The sequence below is a fragment of the Thermobia domestica genome, chromosome 17, assembly GCF_964235325.1.
Source record: "Thermobia domestica chromosome 17, izTheDome1.hap1.1, whole genome shotgun sequence".
In the NCBI taxonomy this organism is placed as follows: domain Eukaryota; kingdom Metazoa; phylum Arthropoda; class Insecta; order Zygentoma; family Lepismatidae; genus Thermobia; species Thermobia domestica.
The window spans coordinates 186,194,859-186,209,617 of NC_137470.1; the positions used below are offsets into that span (position 1 = coordinate 186,194,859).

Consider the following 14,759-nt stretch of genomic DNA (forward strand, 5'->3'; position numbering starts at 1 on the left):
ATATTTTTATATTTAACAGAATTTAAAAGATTGTTCTCGTCTCGAATTGCAGACGAGACGAGACATTTCTCGCCTCGATCTCCTCTCGTGGACTAATCTCAACAATGAATTAGAAATAGTTAACCTGCTAGTTTTTCTCAACGGTCAAACTTTCATTCTGTGGTGCAAGGCGTGGGGCAATCGCCCCACCTGTTCTACCCACACGACGTCCCGGAGTTTTACTCTGATTTCTAACTCAAATAAACATCTAGAGGACCAATAAACAGAAAAAAATATCGAAAAATAATTTTAAATTATGAACTTCATGCATACATAGAAATTTATGAAAATGAATAAGGAAAATAAACTTATTTTATTTTACTTTGAAATCGAGAAATCGGCTCTCCCTAGAAAATTTTCTTCGGGTGCCTATGATCCTGATTGAGGACCTTTGTCTTTTCTTCACTATTTTGGCATGGAGGGACTAAAACTATCAGTCTACTATCAGGGACTAAAACTTTTAACTCTAAAAGAAACCGATGAAATATAAGTGTCACTGTTAATATTAAACAAACTGAAAATAGTTTGAAAAGTGTATCGGTAAATATCGGTGGTTATTTGCCAATGCCGATACTGATACTCCCAAAAGTGGCTGATATTACCGATACCGATATATCGGTACATCCCTAATTCTATAATGTGGGACACTTGGAGATGAAAGACAAATACACGTAAAAATACATATGTACACACGTACTCAAGTTCACACTATCTTGCAATATTGCATATCTGTACAGCCAAGCCCACGTAAAGAAATCTTCCGAGATATAGACCTTTTCTCTATTAAATAATATTCGTCACGTACACCACTAGAAAAGAAAGCAACAGAATTCAACATAGCAAAAACCCAAAATAAATAAAGAATTGTTTGTGGTCTTACTAGCAAATCTTCGCGCGCCAAGCAGACGACAAGCTCTAAGTTCCTCGCTGGTGACGTCACTGTGAAGAGAACGTGAAAGTAGAGGTTCGGGACATAGGTTAAGAGCACCCCCTGGCTTGAGCTTCCAACTTCGTGACGTCATCGGTACGTGAATACGCTATCATTCACTTTGGCCAATAAGGGAACTACCTGGGTCATGCACAGAGGAGTGGGACTCTTTCAGTGTTGCCAATTTAGCGACTTTGTCGCTAGAACTAACGACTTTTGGAAGTGTCTAACGACAAAAATTTTTTATTTAGCGCCTAGCGACAAATCTAGCGACATTTAGGAATTCAAATATTTTGTTCTATATTTACATTAAAGTTTCCAAAATTTTGCAGTTTGTGATACTAATAATTACTTTTACACACTCGGTTGGACTACTGGTATGAGCGACTTACTTCGTTGGATTCATCGCTGCTATGAGGATTATGCCCTTCTTCACTGCCGATTTTCGGAAATCCGGGAAATTCCCGTATCTAACTAGTTGCGTAATAGCTGGTAACCTCTTGCATTACACAGTGCTTACAGTGACAGTAAAGCTGGAGAACATTGGGCTTTTCTGGTTCAGTGTAGTGCGTGTGATTTATATATTAATTGAACTGCGGTTGTTCTTAATATAAATTATACAGAAATTTCGTGGAGTGAGTTCGGTGAAGTGTTCCAATACGAAAGCAACAAAATACCCCCTCCCCTCAAAAAAAGATAATCGTACAGTCAACATTAAAAGAGGGAATGGGAAAAAGTGATCCAAACTGTTAAGTATTTGTAAACTTTTAATGCTATATTGATTAATTTTGTATTCTTCAAAGCGCATAGTGCAGTAGTTTTGTCAAGATGGTCATTAAAAAAAAATACTCGAGTCTTCCATTGTACATGGAAAGTATTTATATTATTTTAATTCCTTTGTAAAATTACATATCGACTTTTTTAGCGACTTGGCAGGAGGCATTTAGCGACTTCTAGCGACTTTAGAGTACTAAACTAGCGACATTTCACACTCGCAAGTTGGCAACAGTGGACTCTTTCCTGCATTTCTGCTAGTTAACTATGGAAATTGATCGTCTGTGTGTTGTGTTCCGATAAGTCTTGTCCAAGACAGTGGCAACGTTATTTTGCGTCGCTTTTCTGACGTTTATAAACTTGTGAAGTGCTGCAGCATACAATTGCAACTTATTGGCGTACTAATAAAACACTATCAAGTAAAACAGTAAGTAGTGAATTTTATTTTATTTATTTTTCTTAAGTTAGACAAACATATTTGAAGAGCTATACACATTTTGTATAGAGCTAGCAGACCTTTGTATTTGGTAAAATTGATGTTCTGCTTTGTAAGTAAGGTTGATACATATTGTCCTTCTTCAGGACTTAATTTATATTAGCATGGGTAAATTCTATGATTATTAGGTGGTGAGTAAATATCGTGATCCGAGCAACTTACTCAAAATTGAGCAAGACGGCAGGGTGGCTCGGTGGTAGAGCGCTTACCTTTGGTGCGTGAGGGTCCCTGATTCGATCTCCGGCCAAGAAGTTTGTGGTGGACAACATTGTATTCGTGGGTTTTCTCGGGATACTCCTGTTTCCTCCCACTTCCTCATTTTGTCAATTCTTTCATCATTCAGTTGCCTTAATCACCGTCTCCCTTAGCCTAAAGGACATAATCACGAGACCTTAAACTGAAAGATTTCATTAAAATAAAAAGTTGAACTGGGACACTATTTGCTAAGGGATTTTGTATTTTCTCCCATTTTATTCATTTCTCGATTTCGTACGTTATCATAATCGTGCCCATAGCCTCAGAACATAATGTTGGGTGCTAAGCTAATAAAATAATAAAAAAATACTTCGTTTTGTTAAAGGACACGGAGTAACTTAGGCCGACCTCGTATCAGTAGCGGCGCGAGGCTCGTAATAGTAGGGGGGGCAAGAGGGGAGGCAAGAAAAATTTTGAGGCGAGGCAACCACACTTGTTTTGCGTTCAATATTAATATCGGTTGTACATATGACTATTATTCGCTGGTTCTATAGAGAAATATTGGGGGGGGGGCAAAGGAGGGGCGAGAAAAACTATTGGGTGGCGGTCACCGTCCTGCCTCATATTGTGCAGAGGAAGACAGAAGAGGAATGCTCGTATACAACTATCAATCAGGAAACTGCACATATATATTCACTATTATATCAATTTGTATTTTCTGGAGGTACTTTGGCTCAGTAGTAGGGTGCTCAACTTTGGTAGAGGAGTCTTTGCTTCTCGTGCCCTTTTGAATTTGTCGGTTTTCTCTTAGTTCTCTTGTTGCTCTACATTCTCATTCCACCAAATATTTCATAATTCACTTTAAATAATCATCTGTCTTTTTGCCTTGATGACAGCCACGAGACCTGAAGTTAGAACAATTGATTTGTTTTTAAATTATGTCTTCCTTGAAGTCCTTCTCTTCTACATCAAACATATTTACTTATCTGATATAACTTAGAAACTTAAATCCAGTGACAACTAATATTGCTCACGAGATGAGATTCGAGGATGTCTCGTCTTCAAGTAGCGTCGTAAAAATGCTGTCCTGTATGGGGAAGAATATATCAAGGGGATCTTATAACTTTTATTAATACCACTGGTTTCTCAGTCCCCATAACATGTAATGCATAATGAAGTTTAGTACTCAAAACCCTCCATACGAATATAGAAAAGCACTGGGGTCATGTGATTTTTAAATTTGATCAATATCCTCCTTCCGACAATAGTTATATATGCAAAGTATTATAGTTTCTTTAAATACACTTGACCAAAATCTGGGGGAACGCGTTCCCCCGATCCCCCCCCCCCAGCTAACGACGCCCGTGAGAAAAGCTATAGAAGTTGGAAGTTCAATTTCACGCTTCATGACAGTTCAAGAGTAGTAAACTTTTTTCTTTGGGGGGGGGGGGGGAGTAACACTGTAATGCATATATTGAAAGTTGTCTGCTCCAATTTAGTCTTCGCGAACAGGTGCGGTGCTCACAGGCAGATATTTCCTCCCGCCTCTCAAGTACTTTTCCAATGGGTGTAGTAGAACGTCGCGGGATGCCACCCTCATCCCATTTGTTTCCTTCGTTTCGGCAGAGCGGATAGAAGATTTGTCCCTCAGGTTCAAATTAGTGAAATCTGTTTCGTCAATCACCACACTTTAACTCCGAAGTTATTACATTGGAAAGTAGCTAAAGAGTGGCAATTGAATTTTCTTTGGTTAAAAACAGGGGCGGATCCACGGCGTGCAATAGCCCCCCCCCCTCCCAGAAGAGAGAACTTTTTATTTTATATATAAATAAAACCCATCCCAGAGTTTGGAGCTCTTAAAAGTAGTTCTAAGTACCAGTATGACAACCCACCACCCCCCAGAAGTTCGTCCTGGATCCACCTCTGGTTAAAAAGATGATTATTATTTAGAAGGTTAAAATAAAGCCATTTAAAAGTGTTAAATTTTGAAGCCCTTCTCTTGGTTATTGTTAATGTACAGAATTTTCCCTATCTATTGGGCAAGTATTTGAGTGCGAAGTAGATTATCAATGGTTTTAATGGCGAGAAGTCGATGAAAGCTTGTTGGCTGTTAATTTCTGAGAAAAGTGCTAAATCGAATTCTGATTAAATGTTAATGAATTATTTGTCGAAATATTTGAGCATTTTGAAATTAAATAATTGCTTATTTCAAGACGTTGAATTTTTTAAAGGAAATTTGATTCAATATTGGGTGAGAATATAGGAATTCTGTGATTGGTAGATAGACGTTGAAATGGAATATTCATAATATATAGGGTGGCCACAAATTAGGTATACAGTCCCGTACTGATCAATTCATTCATTTTTATATCTTTCCTTATTGTTATTCATCAGGTAGATTTAGTTTCTGTATTATTTGTTTTTAATGTCTTTTTACTTATATTTTAAGCTCGGAACAGCCGAGCAAATAAACCTGCAAGTTAGAATGTTATACTTAGTCAATGTACGGGTGTATACCTACTTTTAGGTCACCATGTATAAACAGGGTTATTCAATGATGATTTTGTTGAATTTAAATTAAATTTTCAGTTATCATTGCTATTACGTTTACCTACGAAAAAAAAGTTTGTTAATTGTTTTGAATGCCTTTAGCTTTAAAAGGAAATTCTTAGTGTCCTGTTTAAGGCAATTTAGTGTGTTTTAGCATTTAGAATAATTTATTGGCCATTAGAAATTGACTTCAAGGTTTGAGTCGCTGGATCTGGGTTCAGAAGATTTTGGATCACTATCAATCTATATGAGGCACCCCACTATATTGAGTTTAACCTAACCCATAGATTACACCATCATCTCATATGGGGAGGAGGTGAAAATAGTACGGAGAAAATATTGATAACACACGTTGAACATGGTCGGGGATGTACACCTAGGAAAATTTCGTAGCTTCTGGAGAGTAATAGAATTTCCTCTGAAAGCCATCTCTTGAAATCATCACTAGTTCATACAAATCCGAAAATATAAAAACAGTGAATTTAATATCAGAATGTAACCTTGGGTATTGCGGTCTTCTTTCCAAGACCGTGGCCTCCACCAAGGATTGAACCAGGAATCACCTGTATTGGTAGTATGCGTTAACCTTTCTTCCTTTAAAAAAGAGAATTTGCTTCTTTAACCAAAGTTATAGCAGATTTTTCAGTGTTTGAACGAAACTACAGAATTTATTACATATTTCAACATACAATATTGTTTCAATTTTATATATACAGGATGTCTTAAAAAAACTTACATTAGGGTGACCAACCGTCCCGTAAAAACGGGATTGTCCCGTTTTTTCACTATCACTGCCGGTGTTCCGGAAAATGTTCCCGGGACGCCAAAATATCCCATATTTACGTACACTGGGTACAAAAAAAACTTTCCAATCTAAAATTTCCAATATGGGGCCGCGGTGGCTCAGTGGTAGAGCGTTCACCTCTGGTGCTTGGGGTCCCGGGTTCGATCCCAGCCCCCGCCAAGTGAACTTTGTGGTGGACAAACACCGTGTGCGTGGGTTTTCTCGGGGTTCTCCCGTTTCCTCCCACTTTCTTCATTCCACCATTTCACTCATTTCTCATTATCGCCGTCTCCTTTAGCCTAACCGGCATAACCGTGGGACGTTAAACTTAGATTTCATTTCATTTTTCTAAAATTTCCTAATTTATATTATTATTTTCTAAGCTATGTAATTATATTGGAATATGTCTAATTACTGATGCAACGTCATTATGACGTTTGCGATATTGGATGTGGTGGTGGCTGCACTGTTTTCCCTCCTACGCCTCCCCCTCCAAGACTCCCACTCCGCAGACAACACTGTAAGAAGCTTAAGTCTTATGAAAAACAAACTGTTTTTACTGTGTTTTGGGCGGTGGAAGACTGAGGCACTGTACAGTACAGCAGGGGCGGACTGGCCCACCCTGCTACCCTGCAAATGCAGGGTGGGCCCCCCAAACAGGTGGGCCCCCTCCCCCAATTTTAAAAAGATGTGCTCAATTTAACCTACCAGCATCAGAAATATGGCAGGATAACTCCTGCAAACTTGTGCTTTGCATAAAAAAGACGTAAAGTTAAACTTTCATGAACAGACCTTATTCTTCTTCACGCTCATCGACTTGAAAAGGCTCCGTCAAAATCAGGCCCTAAAACATTGCGGGGTTTGTGATACAGCAGCTGTTAAAAACGAGCACGTTAACTACTACTTTTTTAAATATAAGAAACACAGTAGATTTCAGGCTGTTATTGTATTTGGATACCATTGCCTACTCCGGTCCTTTTACAAGCCGGCGAGTGGCGATGTTTTAAAGAAACAATAGTTTCGTAGATGTTGTTATTGTGGCAAGTGGAGGTGGAGCTTTTGAACTGCATTGTCCTCAGACCAAGCTTCGAAGAAAGAAATCAGATCAGGCTTCGTTTTTTTTTATTTTTTTTTTTTTTCGGTAAACCGAAAAGAAATTAGTCGCCACTATCAACGATTGTTTTATACAAACCTCAAACAATTACTATGAAGTTGCTGCCCTCGGTTCGTGTTTTATTTGTATATTACATCGAAGAGCAAATCCGATAGCAGCAATTCAATTATTGGAATACCAGTTACGTGTCGTTTGTCGTGGAAGACAGATGTGGTTGTGTCAGTATGGATGGTAGGAGTGATTGTAAGGTTACTGTAAAGAAAAAAAAATATAAAAGTGATGCTAAAAAGCGAGAACACAAACGAAGATGTGATTTACAAAAAGCTGCATCTGACCCAAAACAACGTAGGCTATTTGAATATGTGAAGCCCCAAGAAACAAATGAGCGTGATATGACTCATTCGAGTACTGCAGGACAGTCGCCAGGTATTTTTTTGTTTTTCTGTCTAAGGTGTTTATAAATTATGATATATACACCACGTCTTTGGATGATTTCAGTCAATTGTAGCTTATCTTTTATGGCTATTTTTACTTGAAATTACACAACTTTAACAGACGAACACGAAATTAACTGAACTGTTTGCTGCCGCGTAGTGCTTTCAAACGGGTCAGATCAGGCTTTTATGGGTCAGGGGACGAGTCAAGCCTGCTTGAGACACGGGTCGGGTCAGATCATCTACGCTAGGGTCAGGCTGCTCTAGCCACGAGTCAGCTCGGGTCAACTTTCTTATGCGCCGTTTCGCCTAAATGCTTCTCGGATCGAGAGGGTCGGGTCGAGTTGAACGTCGACCCGACCCAACTCATGACTCTAATAGGTTTTAGCCGAAACGACGCATAAGAAAATTGACCCGAGCCGACCCGTGGCTAGAGCAGCCCTGATCCGACCTGTGACTCAAGGAGGTTCAACTCGAGCCCTGACCCGATGAAGCCTGACCTGACCCGTTTGAGAGCACTAGCTGCCGACACTGGGCTCAGTAAGCGTTGATGTAACTTCCAAAAGTGCTGAACATTTATGCTGTCAGTCAAATTAGTGTGTATATCGTGTAAATGTTAACTTCCCTTTAGTTATTTAAAGTTAATTTAAAATAAAAGTGTAGTAAAATGTAAAAATTATTTGTGATGTGCAAAATAGGTATTCATATGAAAAGAGAAGTTGGGGCCAGCCGAGGAATGGGCGGACTACAGTAGACGATAGACGATATCTAATCTTTCTGCGACATGAAGATATGATATTATGACTTACTTATATCAAGGAAAATCTTGCGTTTCGAAATCTATCGCAAATTTACCTCCAATCGCATTCTTTGTGTTGTATTGAGGCCACAAAGTCACAGCTTTTTCAACACTGACACCATGTCTGTTGTCTCACCTGACACGCTTGGTGGGGAGGAGGTTGTCTGCTAAGAGTGGGGCGTAGTTCCTTGAAATTATACAGCAATATTTAGACGAGTTTGTGTATGTGGGTTACAACATTTTCTTCTCGCCAAAAAGACAGGTACAGAGAGAAATTGCGGCACATTCACGAGCAGACTCCCGACTGAAGTAAGTGGTATTTTTTACGTATCAAGGGAAAGGGAAACCCCAGATCAGCTATGACAAAATACGAATCTGCGTTAAGTAGGTTGGTTGTAGGTTTGGTTACTTAAAAAAAAAAAGTTTCAGATATGTTATTTTACATGAAAACGCAATAAAAATTGCCTCAAAATTAATTAACGTTTCCCAAATATCTATATCTCCTCTACTGCTTTTTTTTTTTTTTTAATCTGATGGCATTTTTTGAAACACCAGTCTTTATTTTGGGATTTCCAGCAGACATGGGTAAAATCATGTCAAAATTAACTAGTTTATAATTTTAAAAAATCTGTTGTTCATTCTCCGCCAGCCCTGAATAGGCTGCATGCCCTTATTCCATTGAAAAACATTTTCCATCATGTGTAAATGGGGCTGTGCAACGATGAATCATCGCATTCCTGAACATAAATTTTAAAAATACTTAGTAGTGAAATACGATTATCAAATTTCAATAACAATATATAAAGAAACATATTGCTTTATTATTATTATTATTATTATTATTATTATTATTATTATTATTATTATTATTATTATTATTGCCCCGGTAAGTGATGGTTGCCTCAGTCTCATTGAATAATATTTTAAATTAGTAGTTTCCGTGGCAGTGAACTCCGTATATTGACCTTCATTACTTCATTCCAGGTGATGATGTCTGCAAAATCAGTGGTGAAGATATGGGTTCCTGTGCATACATATGAAGAATGCCAAGTACATTTTTTACATTTTTATACAGTGGGCCCTCATTTCAGTTTAGCAGGGTGGGCCCTATGGTTGCCAGTCCGCCCCTGCAGTACAGTACAATGTTTCTGTGATTTAACTCCCCCCTCCCCTTCGTTGTAAATATACACTATCTAAAATGAGAAGCTAGCAGTGAAAATAGCAACACATTCTGAAACTTTCTGCCATCATGTTTCCGTTTGGGACTTAAAAGAAAGAGCTTTGCAAAGTCAAGAACTTTGCAGAGCAATAGTCTGAGACAATTTTCTGAAGATTGAAGAGAAAGGATTCACCAAGCAAAACAATATAACATTTGTCAAGTATGGGAGAAAACAGAAGTCAGGAGGAGGAAAGAACACTTTTTTCTACTTTCCACTTGCGTTGTTTAAAGTACTTTCCTCCGTCAGTGTTGTCAGGAGTAAAGAATATTGTCACGTGTCACTTTGAAGAGTTTCAGTATGATTGGTTATTTTGGTACTTATTGGTGCACCCCCCCTCATACAATCCTGAATCCGGCCCGGCCCATTTTAATCTTTCCACGGAAATATCTCAAAAACGGTTGAGCATAAATGTACTAAACAGAAACTAAAATAGGAAATGCTATGGGGAACATCGAATGGTGTCATCATGGTGTCCCGAGGGCCGCCCTTCACGGGGGCCCAGGGCCCAAATGTAATATTTTAAATAGAAACATGGGGCATGTGATACCTCGTTCGATAGATCTTTAAAAGCGAAACAGCGTTGTGGTAAAAGATTTTTCATATGGGTCACCATATTGAAATTGACATTGTGCCTGTATCAGATAAAATGTCACTCGCTCCATATTTCCATTTAAAATTTTCACGTTGAGTCCTGATCCCCTATGAAGGACAGCTCTGGAGGGGGGGCAGTACTACTCAATGCACCTCATGGCATTTCTTATTTCAATTTTTGTTCGGTTCATTTATGTTCAACCATTTTCATATTAGTTTCTACTGGATGCTTTTTCTGTTACAGGCACCATGTCTTGGTTGCCAGTTTGAATATTGTGACCAATATGAAAAGCATTTTGCCAGTGTGGTGCGCACGAAATACCGGGGTCCCAATATTTACCCCCTCATAAATCATAGTTGTAAAATTTCAAAACATACTGTGTTAAAACAGCAGATGGCTTTTTCAAACGAAGGCTTTTGAGGTACAAGTTTTGTAGTCATACATGGTTGCCAGTGCACGGACTGCAGAGAGGAGTTTGTCCAACGATAGAATATTTCTGTACCCCCAATAAAATAAGGAAAAGGCACGGAGCAATAAAACTACCACACGTCTTGACCACAAATTTAGGAGAGGAAAAATTGGCACGCGACACATTAAGTGACAGGTAATAAATCAACCGCTCAATGCGGAGAATTGGTCTTTTGAAAAATCTTCTATATTAATCAATACATTTTACTTTTTGTAAAATATTAATGCTTTCACAAGATAAATAAAACTGTCACTGTTCATTGGATCAGTCATAAACATACATACACACACACACACACACACACACACACACACATATATATATATATATATATATATATATATATATATATATATATATATATATATATATATATAGTGGCGGATCCAGGATATAATCAAGGGAGGGGCTAAACTATAGTTTGCACTTTTATCCAGTGTAAAGCAGGATTGAAGCCCATTTTATCCAGTATACACTTGAGCGTCCACTTTATATATTTTAAATCAATTGATCAGTGTTGACAAATTCTGTTCCAGACTGCAAATATTATCTTTGTACATATTAAAATTATGTTACTTGAAATGAAATTTATTAGTTTAATCAGGAATGTCATTTCTTTATTTATGCCCCCTAAGTCTGAGGTGTATAATGAAATACTAATGGAAAACGTTCATTAGTAGATAACATTACTCCAGAAATGTTACTCCAGAATATGTTTCAATTAAATTCAATTTCTTTAGTCATTACGCAACACCAAGATTACGAAGGACGGAACGTGGGCCTTGAACAGCCACCGGCGGGTGTATTATACAGACAATCATATAAGATCAACTTTCTCAGAATAAGTATTTTCCACCACACTCTCTCACTTTCCAGAGAGTTGGATTAGAGGATCACGCAACTGTCCTGACATGACCAACTCAAATAATCTAAATTAAAAATATATCGAGTACTTAAGTCTTCCAAACATAAATAAGTGAATAACCTACCCATTCTTTCTCAGTTTTATAAGTTTCTGTCCAAGGGGCATATATAGCCTATCTGATATCTCGCTTATTGTTTAAGAACAGCGAGACAAAACTTTTTCCTATATAAATTTTCTTTTTGTCATTATCTTTTCAATGATATATCAAATTACATACTTTATCATGTAAGATTTTCGGATAGCCACAGTAATAGGTTACACGGTGACACAAGCAGAGCACTCCATGAAAATATTGTTTTCGAAAAGATTGGAGACATCATCAAAAGGTTCTGTTGTTTTTCCTGCTCGCAATAATTTTTTCTTGAAAATGGTTTGTCCTGGAACAGAGTTGTAGAAATATGTGGTGATGCAGTTCTAGCGATGTTAGCTTCGCAGTCTGGATTTATAAAGCTGGCAAAGAACAAAAATTCTACAGTTATGGGTTTGCACTACTTAATTCACACACAAGCCTTAGTAAAAAAAAAAAAAAAAAAAAAAAATTCAGAAAACCTGAAGCAGGCATTATCACTGACTATTAAAGTTGTTAATTTTGTCAAGTCAAGTGCTCTGAATGCTCGCCTTTTTAAGATTTTGTGCTGTATCCATATTGAAGTTCGTTGATTAAGGAGTTTAAATACCACTTTTCATCTCTCTCATATGTCTCAAATTTTCCGATATTTCGAGATAGGGCCATCTAATTATAACAGTTGCAAACCAATCCATTTTTCCTCTCACCTTTCTCTTCCCCTTCTAAGGATATCCAGAAAATGCAGAAACAATTCTTTAACTATTTTAAATGAAAAGTCTAAATAAAATAAATTCTCTCTCTAAGCCTTAGGAATTTCGAGATATGGCTATCTTATTTTAACAATTGCAGCATCCACCAATTTTCTTACCGCCTTTTTCACTTTCTGCTTTTCTCTTCCCTTCTAAGGGAAATATCTAAAAACGCTGAAACACATCTTTAATAACTTTAAATGAAAAGTCTAAATATCAAATTTCATGTCTCTAACCTTAAAGGATTTTGAGATATTTTCATTTTGTTATAACAATTGTAACCCCATTCCTTCCCTTTCTTCCATTCTAGGGAAAATACCAAAAACAGACGAAACACGTGTATAATTATTTTAAATGGCAAGTCTATATACCAAATTTTATGTCTCTCTCTGCCTTCAGAGATTCGGAGATATGGAAATTTTAGTATAATTATTGCCAGCACCCTTTCCCTCCTTCCATATCGATTTTCTAAAAATCTCTCCTTAATGGTATCCCACATTACAAATCCCATGCACTGTAAAAATTTAAAGTTTCCAGGTTAAGAAATTTGACCTTCGAGTTGTTCAGTCATGTAGGCCTTACTGTGTCCAGTGGTGGGTCGATGTGTCCGAGGTTCGATCTCAGCTCTTGGCAAGTGAGTTTAGTGACTGACAAGTTGTGTGCGCGAGTTTTCTTGGTATTCTGTTACCTTCGGCTTTCTTTATTCAATCATTATCATCAATAGAGCCCGGATTTCCATACACAAACAAACCCCAAAATATTCATGCAAACATGCACGAAAAATACAGTATAAAAATATGCACTAAAATATGCATTTAAAAATTTAACATATGCACTGAAATATACACTAAGAAAATAAAATATCAGGTTCTTACAAAAATATCTTATCTTAATGATCTCTGTTGCAATGAACTATCTTCCTTAAGTTTTTTTTTTTTTTCTGTCAACTCTGTGTTTATCAGTAAGAAACGTTTTGTAGATCGAAAAGTTTCTTTCTACATCAGCTGAAGTCACTCGTACATGTGAAATACATGAAAGTCTTCCTGTGTTACATTCTCTTCCCATTCCATGTTTTCACCATTAAGTACATTTGTAATGGCACAGATTTTGTACCCGGATTTTTTTTTTTTTTTTTTTTTTTGCCAAATACTTTGCAAAGTTTATCTGACGCTATTTTGTCAAGACCATGAATTGTTTCACTGGACAAAGTCTGCGATAATTCGCCCAACAAGGAGAGTGAATGCTGCAAAGCCTTCTTACAGGATTCCAACTGTCTGACAACTTCAGGTATTGCCGAGAAGTGGTTATGTATGTACTTAATTTTGTTCTCAATGCCACTTGTAGAGAAACATTTTTGAGATACATAAATAGCGGCTGCATCATTGGGACTTAGTGAGTCTACGGCTGTCTTCATTGATTTTTAAGATATCTGTATAATGCTGCACAGCTTGCAGCCACAAGCTCTTCACTGGATGAGAAGGTAGATGTGGAACATTTGTCGCAACTTCGCGAAAAATACGTAAGCACGATAGAGCTTTCACAATAATTTATTTACATTTAATACTAGCGCGTCTACTGCTAGATATTAGCATTTGGTTGTTTCAGTTACGGAACACTTTCTGCTATTATTCTGTACAACATTTTGTTCTACACTGCGTTTACAAACGGAGTCAGTTCACTTTAAATATAGCCTACTTTCATGTGATATACTCTCAAATATGCTAGTAAGCAGCAATAAAATTCAGGAATATGCAGTATCCTGCAAAGTTTACAAAATATGCATACACATCGAAATTCACTCAAAATATGCACTTACATGCACCATTATATGCATCTCAAACGAATTCTTGCAAGTCCGTCGGTAGGGATGCGTTCGAGTCGAGTCGAGTCGAGATTTAAGCCTGTCTCGACTCGACTCGAGAAAATGTTGTCTCGACTCGTGTCTCGACTCGAAAATATGTTGCTCTCTCGACTCGTGTCTCAACTCGACAGTCTCTGTCTCGACTCGACTCGAATTCGAGTCGAGACGTCTCGAAATTCGAGTCGAGACAAAATATACGAGTTAAAATATACACACACATCACCCAGACCATTATGACTACCTACCTAATTGTTAGTATGTCCACTTTTTGGCACGAATAACAACGGCAACGCGTCTTGGCGTGGTCGCAATGTTCCTCGGTGGGTCGCTAGAGAGAGTTGGCACCACATATGCACACACAGGTCATCTAATTCCCGTAAATTCCGGGGAGGGGGTGATGCGCCCTCAGGTCACGTTCAATCATATCCCAGATGTGATCGATTGGGTTCAGATCCGGAGAGTTTGGGGACCAGCACATCACTTGGAACTCGCTCCTGTGTTCCTCGAACCACTCCATCACACTCCTTGCCTTGTGACATGGTGCATTATCTTGTCGAAAAAATGCCACTACCGATGAGAAACATGGCCGTCATGAAGGGATGTACGTAGTCTGCAAGCAGCGTGTGACGCCTCGGCCGTCATGGTGCCTTCCTCGAACTCCAATAGACACATGGATGCTCACCTGAATGTTCCCCAGATAATAATTAAGCCGCAGCCTGTTTGTCTCCGCCCCCCAGTACAGATGTCAAGGAGCTGTTCCCTT

The 14,759-nt window shown here is 38.0% G+C and overlaps 1 protein-coding gene across 1 annotated transcript in view; it reads left to right on the forward strand.

The window, feature by feature from the left end:
- The first annotated feature begins 1,986 nt into the window (after positions 1 to 1,986).
- LOC145674537 (uncharacterized) overlaps positions 1,987 to 14,759 on the forward strand; it is a 128,353-nt gene continuing 115,580 nt past the window's right edge. Inside the window, exon 1 of the mRNA XM_081744694.1 lies at positions 1,987 to 2,168. The gene's annotated coding sequence lies outside the window, so the exon portion shown is untranslated. The remainder of the gene's footprint in view (positions 2,169 to 14,759) is intronic.